At 32.7% G+C, this 13,688-nt stretch overlaps 1 protein-coding gene across 1 annotated transcript in view; it reads left to right on the forward strand.

Moving 5' to 3' along the window:
* LOC119611491 (putative uncharacterized protein DDB_G0282133) overlaps positions 1 to 13,688 on the forward strand; it is a gene marked incomplete at its 3' end in the record, with an annotated part of 104,865 nt that overhangs the window by 16,257 nt on the left and 74,920 nt on the right. Inside the window, exon 2 of the mRNA XM_037967082.1 lies at positions 2,422 to 2,824. The remainder of the gene's footprint in view (positions 1 to 2,421; positions 2,825 to 13,688) is intronic.

Raw genomic sequence — 13,688 nt, forward strand, 5'->3', positions numbered from 1 at the left:
TTTTCCTGGCTGGTCAGTTGGTTGAGGTTCCTTCGGGATCCACGTGGTGGCTGTGGTTTATACCCAAATTCGCGGGGGGAGAATGTTGGCCAAATATGTGACAGAGCAACTGGATTCCTGAACCCGTTAAGTATCTCTTACTCTTCGCGTAGTAGGGCGCCAGTATTTGTTGGCGAATTTTCAGGTTGAAACTTAGTAGTTGCCTCTCATTCAGTAGATCGGTCTTTATGGTCTGAGAATGGAACTGTTGTAATTGATGAACGATCGGGAAAGATTCCTCTGCCCGACAGGAGACTAGTACTGATTTAGTAGACCTTTTACTTCAGGGAAGTTCTCAACAGGATTCATATTGTTTCATGCTACACGACTTATGGTTGAGGTCCACCACTCAACTTATCGGGGCAATTATTGGGTCCTAATTGACTTTGGACATTTCTACATCCTTTGTCACATTATCCGACATACAGAGGGATCCTGATTTATTGGCTGGATATTTCGGACTACCAAATACGTCTCTAGGTGCTGTTGCCGAATCAAAATAGCCAGCTCAGTAGTGTGGTTGCGCGGGCTTTAAGAGGTTAAGGAATGCACTAGAATGGGTCATTAGTTAATGGGGATTGCTTTTTAAGTAATGCAATCTTTCATGACATCATAAGGGTGGTCACCTTCCGGTATAACGGAAGATTGATTTCACCTGATGTTAGGGTAGTCGCCCCTTCAATTGACTTTAGACCCCTTGTCGGTGTTTGCATTGGGTTTGATCCCATGCTGCCTGCCATTCCGCAACGGGGCTACTATGGCAAGAGATTAGATAGCTCGAGTTCTTCAGCAAAGTGTTTGTACATGGACCGGCTTAGCCATGTACAAAGATTGCCACCTGAGTTTTTCATACCCAGTGGATGAAAAAGACCACCGTGAAAAAAGGCCGTCAAAGCAGGTGTTCACGTTAAGCACTCGACATTCGTGTCATACTGCGTTAACTTTTTGTCATTGAAAAACAGTTCTCTGTCAAATCATCATGAATAGATTGACGCTTAATCGATTGATCCGATATTTTATCGCAAAATTGTGTTCAGCGATGTGGAAAACTTTTGGCTTAAGTGGTTTGTCAAGTTACAAAATTGCTGCATCGTTTCAGATTGTCGCATATTTTTAGATGTAAATATATTATTCTTCAGTAGTACTTATTTAGAACCAACCACCTGCAGAAACATTTCATTGTATTTTTAATGTAATGTTTAAATGAAGTTTCTTTGAGCTTTCCATCACTAATTTTACTTGTTCTAATACAGTGTACTGCATAAGTGGGGGCAATCCCCTGAGTGTTTGACCACTATAAAATTCGTTTAATAGATAAATTAAAAATCAAATTACCTTGACATAAATACACATACCAGTCAAACAATTATTTCACAGTTTTTTTTTAATGATAATTTCAATAGAAAAATCACAAAAACAATATTTAAATTTAAATTGCAAATTTATAAAAAACACGAGCGCAATTAAAGCTTTGAAAAGACTCATTCTGCTGTCGTTTGTATACATACATACATATAACTGTGTAATTATTTCCCTACACACTTACTCAAACATAAATAATTACATTCATAAGTGTGTCTTAATTTATGCCGCCTCAGAAGAACCGGAAAACAAAATAGCACTAAAGATTTTCTTTTCTTTTAAATTAAGGGAAACAAATTACAAGTACGTACGTAATTTATTTGTTTGATGTTTCATGTTTATTTTTTTTTTTTTATTTTGTTAATTTTACACCTTTTTGTGTAGAATTTCTTTTGTGTCGTTCTTACCTTATGCTGGCTTTCTGGTTTCTGTGACATTTGTACGTTTAGTTGGCCTCGGTGGCATTAACTTGAGTCTTCTTAAAACTCAAAGAATCTAAACAGTTTATTATTGTATCTTTAAACAAAAACCGTCTACAAAGTCTTTGGGAAAGAAATTATTATACACTTTGATTGTTGCATGTTGTTGTGGTAATCACAGCTTTGTTGCTGGTATTTTCATATTTCTGTCTTACATACATACATATTTCGTACAGGGAGATTTTATAACTACTATTATCTATGGATGACCTGTTGTGGACTCAAACGAAATTATTTGAAAAGTGGAAACAAGCATGCTTAAATGCAAAAAGCAACTTTAATACAGCAACAACAACGACGAAAGTGACATTTAAAACAAAACGACAAATAAACTCATCGTAATTCATCATCAAGTGAATTCATATTTATCAACAGTTCACAACTTGCAGCGGACCAACTGCAGCAAGAACATCATCATCGCCATAATCTAAAATATCATTATTACCTTCATCTATTATTTTTCACCCAGACTTACACACACTCACTCACATCTTCTCGCTTAGAAAAGGAAACATTTATATTTTTTCCTTTCTTTGTTTAGTGTAAAATAAATTGTTGCAGTGTATTTTTAACTGGTTCGTGGTGCTTTATGCAACAAATGCTCTTGTGTGCATTTATCTACTTTAAATTGTAGTTATTTACTTGCAAAATTGCCATTGTAAAGAAACGTACGAAAGTGTACAAGTATTTGTAAAATTGTACGTACATAAGTGTACGTGTTTATATGTGAATGTCTGTTTACATACATATGAGCCTGCGTATATTTGTTATGAACATTTAAGAAACCTTAGGCAATTTGGACAAACAATTGCTTTAAGGGTCTTTTGTAACAACTCAATTGCAGCAATTGTGTAAATAATATTACGACGACAACAACGACAACAACCACTACAATACAACATTTTTATATATGCATGTGTTAACTGGAGAACATTGTTAATTAGGTAAGTAGCACTACATACCAATTTTTTTATCCTCTATACAGTGAGAGAAATTTAATAAAAGCAAAGTTAAAATATGGAATTAATTTAAAAAAATATGTCATAACTTTGTATGATATACGAAATTTATCAGTTAAAATTGGTTCGATAACTTTTATACAAATGTCCTCGCATAATAATAAATAATTGCACATATATGTATAAGAGCGCCTAATATACATACATATGGGTCATTTCGTGTCAAGTGACCCAACTTTAAAAATCGATGTCTTCCGATTTTGATGAAATTTGAACCAAGGTTCTATTGGATAGCGCTACGACGCTTAGAGGGGGTCAAAGTTGGACATTTTGGTCATACAGGGTTTTATTCAAATGAGTGTAACTTTTCACCTATTGGTCTTAGCAAAAATTGTCCAAAGGAGTTCAGATAGCTATTTCTTGATTGTTTCCAAAAACAATTTTTTAAATTTTAAATTTTTTTAAAATAATTTTTGTACAATATTTCAAAACTTTCACCATTTCAGTTTATCTTATTTTAACATTCTATACTTCGTTTGAAAGGTGGCATGTCTACTATTGATAGCTCGCAAATCTTTTCGCCAAATCCTCAAATGTATGTAAAAGTTTGTCATGTAAAATTTCCCAAATGTTTGCATTAATGGCAACATTTTAGGATTCTAGCTCTAAAAGTTTAACAGATATACGAAATTTTGTTTTAAATTCGTATACATTTCAATGTTGTCCGTAAAAAATTTGAGGATTTTAGCTCTAACTTTTTCCCAGATATACTAATTTGTATGCAAGGTGTCACGACTGATATTGCTGATCTGAACATGTTTTCGTCTAATTATTCATATGCATTTCTTTGTGACCGTGCGAAATCTAACGATTCTACCTCTAATGGTTTCCCAGATATACAAATTTTTATACAATCGATTCAAAATTTCCCACAGCCCCCATAAAAAGGTACATATTTCCGGAAATGGATTTATCGTTAATAACTTCCTCAAATATATCGGTATCAACTTAAATAAATATAATATAAACAGATGTCATTCTACCAAGGTAGATTTACATCGGTCCACAATTGGTCATTGTTCCTATATAAGCCCCAAATCTCTTAAACACGCATATTTCATTGAAAAATTCTACATAAATATGTTTTGTGTATGTATCAATCACTCTACGAATGTTTTTCCGATTAGGTCCATAATTGGTCATAGCTGCCATATAAGGCCCACTACCGAAAATCATTTAAACGCTCATATTTCATCAACTAATAAAGCTATCGTGGTAAAATTCGACATTAATATGTTTTGTATATATGTAAAACAATCGGCGAAATTTTTTTCGAATCAGTTCATAATTGGTCATAGCTCTCATATAAGATCCACTTTTGAGAATCACTTAAACGCGCATATTTCAATAATAAATAAAGCTATCGAGACAAAATTCGGCTCGAATATGTTTTGTGTATGTATCTATCACTCTACGAATTTTTCTCCCGGATCGGTCCATAATTGGTGACAACTCCTATATAAGGATTATTTCCAAAAAAACCCATATGCGCAATTTTATTGACAATAAAAGTTATCGGGATAAAAATCAACTTGAATATGTTTTGTATATACATATATAAATCAGTATACGGATTTTTTTTTCAGAACGCTCTACAATTAGTCATAGCTCCCATAAAAGGTTCACTTCTGAAAATCACTTAATATCACATAATTCATTATTAAATGATTATATCGGGATAATATTCGACATGAGCATGTTCTGTGTATAGATAGATCATTCTGCTAAAATGTTTTCCAATTGGTCCATTATAGGAGGTAGCTCACATATAAGGCCAAGATCATTTCGAAAAATACTTAAAGGAATATAATTCATTAAAAATATCGACATCGAAGTAAAACTCGACAGAAATAGGGGTTGTATATATACAAATCATCCTTCTAGATTTTTTGGCATTTGCAAGATCAGCCCATAATAGGTTATAGCACCCGCAGAAACTCCATATACGAAAATTACTTAATATCAACTTTTTTTTGATCTAATCAAAATAAGTTCCATAAAGAAATTACTAAATGATAGTACCCTCACTACGGAAACAAAACTTATTCCAAGTTATCTAAAAACTAGATACATAGTTTAATAGCCTTTAATAAAAAAAGTAGTTTGCTGGTGGAGGGTATTTAAGATTCGGCATAGCCGAATATAGCACTCTAACATGATTCATTAAGAGTATAAAAGTGAACATGAAAGTTAGTTACTTCACTTTTAAAATTGTTCCAATGTGAATGGGCGTGGCATTGTGTCCATGATCTTCGACTAACGCACAAAGCTTAGTGTAAGAATGTAAGCTTACTAATGTACAATTTTGTCCTTGTATGTGAAACATTTGGCGGATGTTTTTAATTTGTTATATATTTTTGTATACGTTTTTCTGCGTAATTAAAATAAAATTAACCATTTAAGAGAAAACACTATTGTAGAAAATAGTTTAAGGTAAAATACTTACATACTCAAGTCTAACAATAATTATGTGATTTATTAAGCCTTGTTGTATAAACAATTCTTATAACAGCTTTACTTAATTGTGCAAATTCAGATTCTAGATTCTTATTAAAACTTGCGAAAACTAGCTTTAACTCTTCTTGAGAAATAATTATAAAAGTAGAAATTAAAAGAAAATACATTTTTGTTTAGAAATTTATTTACATGAGGCATAAAAACCCCTCCATACTCCTAGTTTCTTTCTCAACAAGAACATCTTGAAACTTTCTAAACAACTTTCTGTGTGTGTTTTTCTATAAATTTTCATCAGTTTTCTTTTACTCACTCATTAACAAAACTAAGAAGAATAAATTGTGTTGTTAAAGCTGTTTTATTTTAAGTTTTATTTTATTTTTTTTAATTTTTATACCCACCATCAAAAAAGATGGGGGGTATATTGTTTTTGTCATTCCGTTTGTAACACATTGAAATATTCGTCTAAGACCCATAAAAGTATATATATTCTGGGTCCTTATTAGATTCTAAGACGATCTAGCCATGTCCGTCCGTCTGTCCGTCTGTCCGTCTGTCTGTCTGTTGAAAACACGATAGAGTCCAAACGGAAGTAGCTAGCGAGCTGAAATTTTGCACAGATACTTATAGTTGATGCAGTTTGTTTGGTATTGAAAATGAGCAATATCGGTCCACGATTTCGCCTAGCCCCCATATAAGGCCCCCTTCAGAAAATGACTTTATCGCTCATAACTTGCTAAGGGAAGCATCAATAGCGGTGAAATTCGGCAAAAACATGTTTTATCGAAACCTCAATCTCTTTGTAAAATTGTATAAGAATCGGTCCATAATTGACCCTACCCCCCATATAAAGTCCCCTTTAGAAAATGACTTTATCGCCCATAACTGGCTAAGAGAAGCATCAATTGCGGTGAAATTCGGCACAAATATGTTTTATAGGAACCTAAAGCTCTTTGTAAAATTTTATAGGGATAGGCCCATAATTGACCCTACCCCCCATATAAAGTTCCCTTCAGAAAATGACTTTATCGCCCATAACTGGCTAAGAAAAGCATCAATTGCGGTGAAATTTGGCACAAACATGTTTAATGAGAACTTAAATCTCCTTGTAAAATTTTACAAGAATCGGTCCATAATTGACCCTACCCCCCATATAAAGTCCCCTTCAGAAAATGACTTTATCGCACATAACTGGCTAAGGGAAGCATCAATAGAGGTGAAATTCGGCACAAACATGTTTTATAAGAATTTAAATCTCTTCGTAAAATTTTATAAGGATCGGTTCATAATTGACCCTACCCCCCATATAATGACTTTAAGGCTTATTACTGACTCAAAAATGTGAGTACAGCAGTAAAATTCTACATAAACAAGTTTTGTCCAAGCCAAAAGTTCTTTATCAAATTTTATTAGGATCGATCCTTAATTAACCCTATCCCACTTGTAAAGTCCCCTTCAGAAAATGACTTTAAAGCTCATTACTAGCTTAAAACTGCGAGTACATCGATGAATTTCGACATAAACAATTTTCGTATTAGCTAAAATCTCCCACTAAATTTTATGAGAATCTGTAATTGACCCTACCCCCCTATAAGGTCCCCTTCAGATAATGACTTTAACGCTCATTACTGACTCAAAAATGCGATTACAGCAGTGAAAATCTACGTAAACAAGTTTTGTACTAGCCAAAAACTAAAAATCGTTTTAAATTTTAGAAGTATCGATCCATAATTGACTTATACGGGGGTGGGCGTATAATTCTCTCCAGAGAATCACTTTAACGCTCATGTATGGCTTAAAAGTTCTTCCAAATTACGGTAGTTTTATAGGAACTGGAAGTTTTCAACTGAATTTGATGAGGATAACTAATCAAACACCCATTTTCGGTTCCCTTCAGATAATTATTTTAAACCTCATGACTGAATTAAAGATACAAGTACAGCTACATTAGATACAAATAATTATTGTATAAACCGACAAGGATAGGTCCATAATTGACTCTACCCTCCATATAACCACTCTTACAAAAAAACAGTTTATGGTTATAAATATTGGATCAAACAAAATTAATATTTTTAATTCGGAAGAGTACGATCCATGCTTAAGCCCTTATTAAATTCCCTCTACCAAATATTTCCCTGATGTTCATATTAATATCGACATATGATTCAACATAGATCGATAATATCAAAGTTTATTTATAAGGATGATTTGATGGTGGGTATATAAGATTCGGCATGGCCGAATATAACACTCTTACTTGTTTACATTATGATCTCATAAATAAAGTTTGTTTTTAGAGAAAACGCATTCATAATGTATTTTTTACTGCGCGATTAAATTCAGGCGCAAAACAAATTATATTTTTATGCAAATAAAATGAGTAAAAATATAACTAAAGACGGAATGTAAGAAGAAAAACTTTAGTAGTACAAATACACACATTATTATAATTATGTATGAGATGGCTTCTTTTCTTTGTACTTTTTGTTTTACAAAAAGGAATAAATTAACACCAGAAAAAAGAAAGAATAATAAAAATAATAATTAAGTGTGAACAATGCATTAAACACTTTAAAATAACTGATAATAACACTTTCTAAGTTTAAACATTATTTAACAATTTGGTTTTCTTTACAAAAATATGCTTGCAATTGACGTCAATTCTTAAAGATTTTTTAAGATATTATGAGCCATGATTTCGACTCATTACTTGGTAGTAAACGACACACTGTGTAACATATTTTGAGCAGGCGGTAAATAATCTTTTTTTATTGTCAACGATTTTAAACTTACTTATTCAAACCCAGCAGTACGGGGGATAGTCCTGAACTAGTTATTTAACCTACTTGGTAAAAACAAAAACCTTACATGGTATTCCTTGAATGTATTAAAGTCCGATGTTCAGAAACTCGGTTTCCTGGACGTTATTCCTAAGAAAATTACAATCAGTGTTAGTGAAAGATATTATATACGAAATAATATCATATCAAGATATTTGAATCTAATTTCGGCGAAAACCCGACAATGACAAAGTGCTCCAAAGTTTCACATGTCCAATTTTGTATAGCTGTGCCCGTAACCCTGTGTCACCACTTAGACTAGCTCATTTTGAGGAGGACTCTCGACCTGCTCTCGTTAGGGACACCCCATTTCACAAACACTTACCATCTGCAGTACTCTGGTAATAACTTTCCCTTAATCTGATAAAGAAGTACTTTATTTTATTATGGAAAAACAAAACAACAAATAAAACTAACTTATTTTTTTGAATTTGATGGCATTGCATGACAAAAAGGATAATACCCTGCGATATCCTTGGACTTTTTCCATTCTTCATCAAAAATGATCAATATATGACAAAATTAAGTGTGTAGAGATGTCATATCCATAAAAAGTTCGTCAAATTAGTTGTATTTCCTAATACTACAATTTCACTTCCAAATTATTTCCAAAAAAAAAACAAGTAAGAAAGTATAGTCGGGCTTGGTCGACTCACAGTGGTATAGGAAAAAAAAAGAGGGAAATAATTCGGTAACTTCTAAACGGTTAATCCGATTTTGATGAAATTTGGTATGCACCAAGAGGGGGTGTTGTCGAGTTTAGGTTTTGAATTTGGACCTTATAGGCCAACCAGGGGCCCGGCGGGGGGTCCTCAAATTAGGACACCTTGGCTATGTTAAATTTTTAAAACAATCCTATTTCTTCATTTGAGTTCCGATTTAAAAAAAATTTCGTATATAGAATCTCGTAGCAGTAAATTATCTCTTATAGTTTAGGAGATATTCGCATTTGAAAATTAAAATTTTAAAATTTTTACCGTCCTTACTTTAGTTTTTTGATAATAGCGGGTCCAAATATTCCCGATTTTCGCCATTTTTAACAACAAGTTTATATATCAAGCAGTGAAAGAATTATGTAAAAATCATGACTGAGTCCAAAGTTATAGGCATTTTAATTTAAAAAATTAAAAAAAGGCGATTTTTTGTCATTTTTTTTTTTTTTTGGGGAAAAAAGTATCTTTTTCTTTTTAAGTTATCTAAAAAGTTTCTAAGAAGATGTATATAGAATTTATACTTTTTGGAAAGCTGACTTTACATAAAATACGATAAATGAAACAAAACCTAAAAATTTTTGATACCGAGGGGACCAGGTCCATCCAAAAAAACCCTATTTTTTATGGAAAATTCAATTTTGAGCAAAAATTCTCAAATCGCATAGTCGATATCAAATTATAGTGACCTGTTTTATATGACCCAATATGTTCTTAATCATTTTGTAACGGGTTTCGATAACCCCGAACCTGGTATGGATATAATAGGCAAAAAACCAAAAAATCCCATTTTTGGGATTTTTTGAAACTTTTTTGGGAATTCCGGGATTTTTAATAAGAAAATTCGAAATTTTTATTTAATTTTGGATTTTGAGTAAAAAAATCTACCTAACTGTAAAATTTCATCAAAAAATATTCATAAATAAAATTTTTATTGCAATTTGAATTTGTATCTTCGCAAAAACTGAATACAAAACATTTTTTAATTTTTTTTTTTAAAGTAAATTTTCTAAAAGATGTTGAGTTTTCCCTAATTAATTTGTTACTTAAAAAACATTAGTTAGGCATGTTATATATCACCTCCTCTTGGTGCATACCAAATTTCATCAAAATCGGATTAATCGTTTAGAAGTTACCGAATTATTTCCCTCTTTTTTTTCCTATACCACTGTGCGACTATATGATACCCTACACCAGTTATGAATATTTAATGTGATTTATTTTTATACCACCACCAAAAAAGATGGGGGTATATTGTTTTTGTCATTCCGTTTGTAACACATCGAAATATTCATCATAAAAGTATATATATTCTGGATCCTTATTAAATGTTAAGACAATCTAGCTATGTCCATGCAGTTTGTTTGGTATTGAAAATGGGCAATATCGGTCCACGAACTCGCCTAGCCCTCATATAAGGTCCCCTTCACAAAAAAAGAAAGCATATATAGTGATGAAATTCGACATAAAACCAAAATCGCTCTGTAAAAATTTATAAGGATCGGTCCATAATTGACCCTACCCCCCATATAAGGTCCCCTTCAGAAAACGACTTTAAGGCTCATAACTGCATTAAAGAAGCATCTATAGCGATGAAATACGACATGAGCATATTTTATAGGAACCTTAATATGATGGTAAAATTTTATAAGGATCGGTTAATAATTGACCCTATCCCCAATTGAGGTCCCCTTCAGAAAATGAACCTAACGCTCATAACTGACTAAAAGAGCGATGAAATTCGACATTAACATATTTGATAGGAACCTTAACACCTTCGTAAAATTTTATAAGGATCGGTCCATAATTGACCCTACCCCCATATAAGGTCTCCTTCAGAAAATGGCTTTAACACTCAAAACTGTCTAAAAGATGCATCTATAGCGACGAAATTCGACATGAACATATTTTATAGGAAACTTAATATCATTGTAATATTGTATAAGAAATTGACCCTATTCCCCATATAAGGACCCCTTCAGAAAATGACTTTAACGCTTATAACTGTCCAAGGAAGCATCTATAGCGATGTAATTCGACGTGAACATTTACAGGAACCTAAATCGTTTTGTATAATTTTATAAGGATCGGTTTATAATTGAGTCTACCCTCATATAAGGTCCCCTTCAGAAAATGGCTTTGACGCTCATAACCGCATCAATAGCGATGAAATTCGACATGAACATATTTTATAGGTTAGTGGTTAGTGTTCTAGTCTGGTAGACCGGAGGTGGTGGGTTCGATTCCGACCTGAGGCACTGGTTAAGGAGCGCACAACAGGCCCGATAGAGGCCCTGGTGTATTTCTTCGGATTTGATGTATATACATCACCTCCTTTCAAACTAACTAACTATATGGGGGATAGGAGCAAATGTGGACCGATCCCGATAAAAAGGGCTGGATATTTTTGTATTTATATAATATTTAAATAATATATATAATATTTGTCTGTGCTAAATTTCATTACAATAACTGTGCTAATAAATAGATTGCGGATATTCAAGTCACTTTCTGAAGGGGGCTTTGTGAGGGGGCTAGAATCAAATAAAGTCCGACCATTTCGAAATTCGGCAAGGTCATCAAGGCTTGTATAAAACGTAGTTGTGCGAACCTTCATCGAGATACATTTATATTATACATAATTATGAGCTCAAAAGCCCTTTTCGGGGGCTTCAGTTGTATGGGGGCTAGGTGAAATAATGGACCGATTTTAACCATTTTCAATAGGCTTCGTCCTTAGGTCAAAAGAAACATATGTTCCAAATTTCATCGAATTATCTTGAAAATTGCGACCTGTACTTTGATAACAACGTTTACATGGACACACGGACGGTCGGACGGACGGACATCGTTAAATCGACTCAGAAAGTGATTCTGAGTCGATCGGTATACTTTAAGGTGGGTATAGTACTAATATATTCATGCGTTATAAACATCAGCACAAACGCATAATACCCTTCCCACTATAGTGGTGTAGGTTATAAAAAACATAAAAATTACTTTCAGAAGTATTGAATTTGGAATCAAATAAAAAGGACATCCCTCCTATGACAAGCAAATTCTACTTCTTTTTCGCTTCTTTAGAAATTATACATACTATATACAGTATGCATTACTTAGAGTGAGTCTCGTAATATTTTACAAATAATATATTATGTAAGTACTTACTTTTCAGCCTTGACATATTGTTTTCGATCATTGTTTTTAACACAAATGAAAAAAAATATATTTTTTTGTGAAAACTAATAATACACTCATAGATATTTTTTTAGAAACAAAATACTTACTTAACTCCCTATTTCTAAGCGAGCTGGCTTCCAATGTCATCTCTATGTAAAAGTAATGATTTCAAATGCTATAGTTTAAGCAAATTTTAACTCCTTACTTTTAAATGTAAGTTTTTCCTGGGAAAGTATACGTTTTTAAATCCAGAATTCGAATCTGAATTCCGCTCAAAATTTCACATCACATCAGGATTTTGAGATACCGATAACTGCTTATGTCAACTAAAAGTTCAACCTGTGATTTTAAGTTCATTATTTTTCGAGATGTCTTAAAGATTAAAACAACCATAAAAATAATTTTTGGATTGTTTAAAATTATATTTTCTGAGAGATTTATCTTTGGCAGATTAGTTAAAAGACAGTAAACCACTTTCCCCTTATATTTATATAAGTAGCTATAACTACCAAGTAGAGTTTGGGAATTCCCGGACTTTTCAATTTCCCGGGAAACGGGAATGAAAAAAATCATTTAAACATATGCATCATCTCAATATTCGTGGCAACATAGGAATTTTTGTCGATATACAAGCGACAATTGTCTTACTAAACTCTTATTCTACCACTTCGCTATTAGTTAGACAATGCAAGAACGATCTGTGGGTATAGACGGAATAACCTAGACTTATGTAAAGGGTGCAAGTTATTGTGGAAGATATGTGGGTCTAAGCTTAATGATATCCTGAGCTTTTTCACTGCTACAGGCTGAATCTAATGCTATACAATACTACACCTGACGAGAGGTCTCTTCGATTCTATTTGGCTGTTCGCGCGCAGTGAACTACCACGTTAACCAACCAACCTTACACTTGTGTAAAGGGACTGGTCCAAAACTAATACAAATATAAAAAACATTATACATTTAACATTGTCATGTAGATGTAGGACCATGTAATCCAAACATGCATTACATCAGACTCATCCCAAAACTACTCTTTTACTAAAATTATGGGATTACATAATCCACTACATGTTCCTTGTATACCAGGTTTTTAAAAAATCAACATGATACATGTTTGTATACCATAGACTACTAAACATTTCCATATGCAGGGAAATAGCTAACAAAAAAAGAAACATATATAGTTCATTCATTCTTACTTCTTAGAATTAATTAAATATAAGAACAGATCAACTATTCCGTTATTTTGTTAATAAATTTCCAGCTATTTCCACAGACGTTGGCTTTAGAAATGCATTAAAGAGAATGTCAACATCTTTGGTTCTATTTGTACTTCCTTCATGTTAAGCTTTTACATAGATTTAATTTAGATTTTTTTCATTTCCTGTTGCATCATTAATCATGTTTTGTAATTTGCCTTTAAAAAAATCGCTAGTATATTATAAAATCACTAGTTTTTCCAAAATATGTTAAAAATACTTAAAAATTCCCGTTTTCCCGGGAATGATTAAAAAAATTTCCCGGGAAATCCCGACAAACTTTTCCCGAGAATTCCCGGACGGAATTTCCAGAACCCCAAACTCTACTACCCAGTAAAAA

Source organism: Lucilia sericata, unplaced genomic scaffold (assembly GCF_015586225.1).
Source record: "Lucilia sericata isolate MDLA Ls3-8-SP2 unplaced genomic scaffold, ASM1558622v1 Contig001464F_arrow, whole genome shotgun sequence".
In the NCBI taxonomy this organism is placed as follows: domain Eukaryota; kingdom Metazoa; phylum Arthropoda; class Insecta; order Diptera; family Calliphoridae; genus Lucilia; species Lucilia sericata.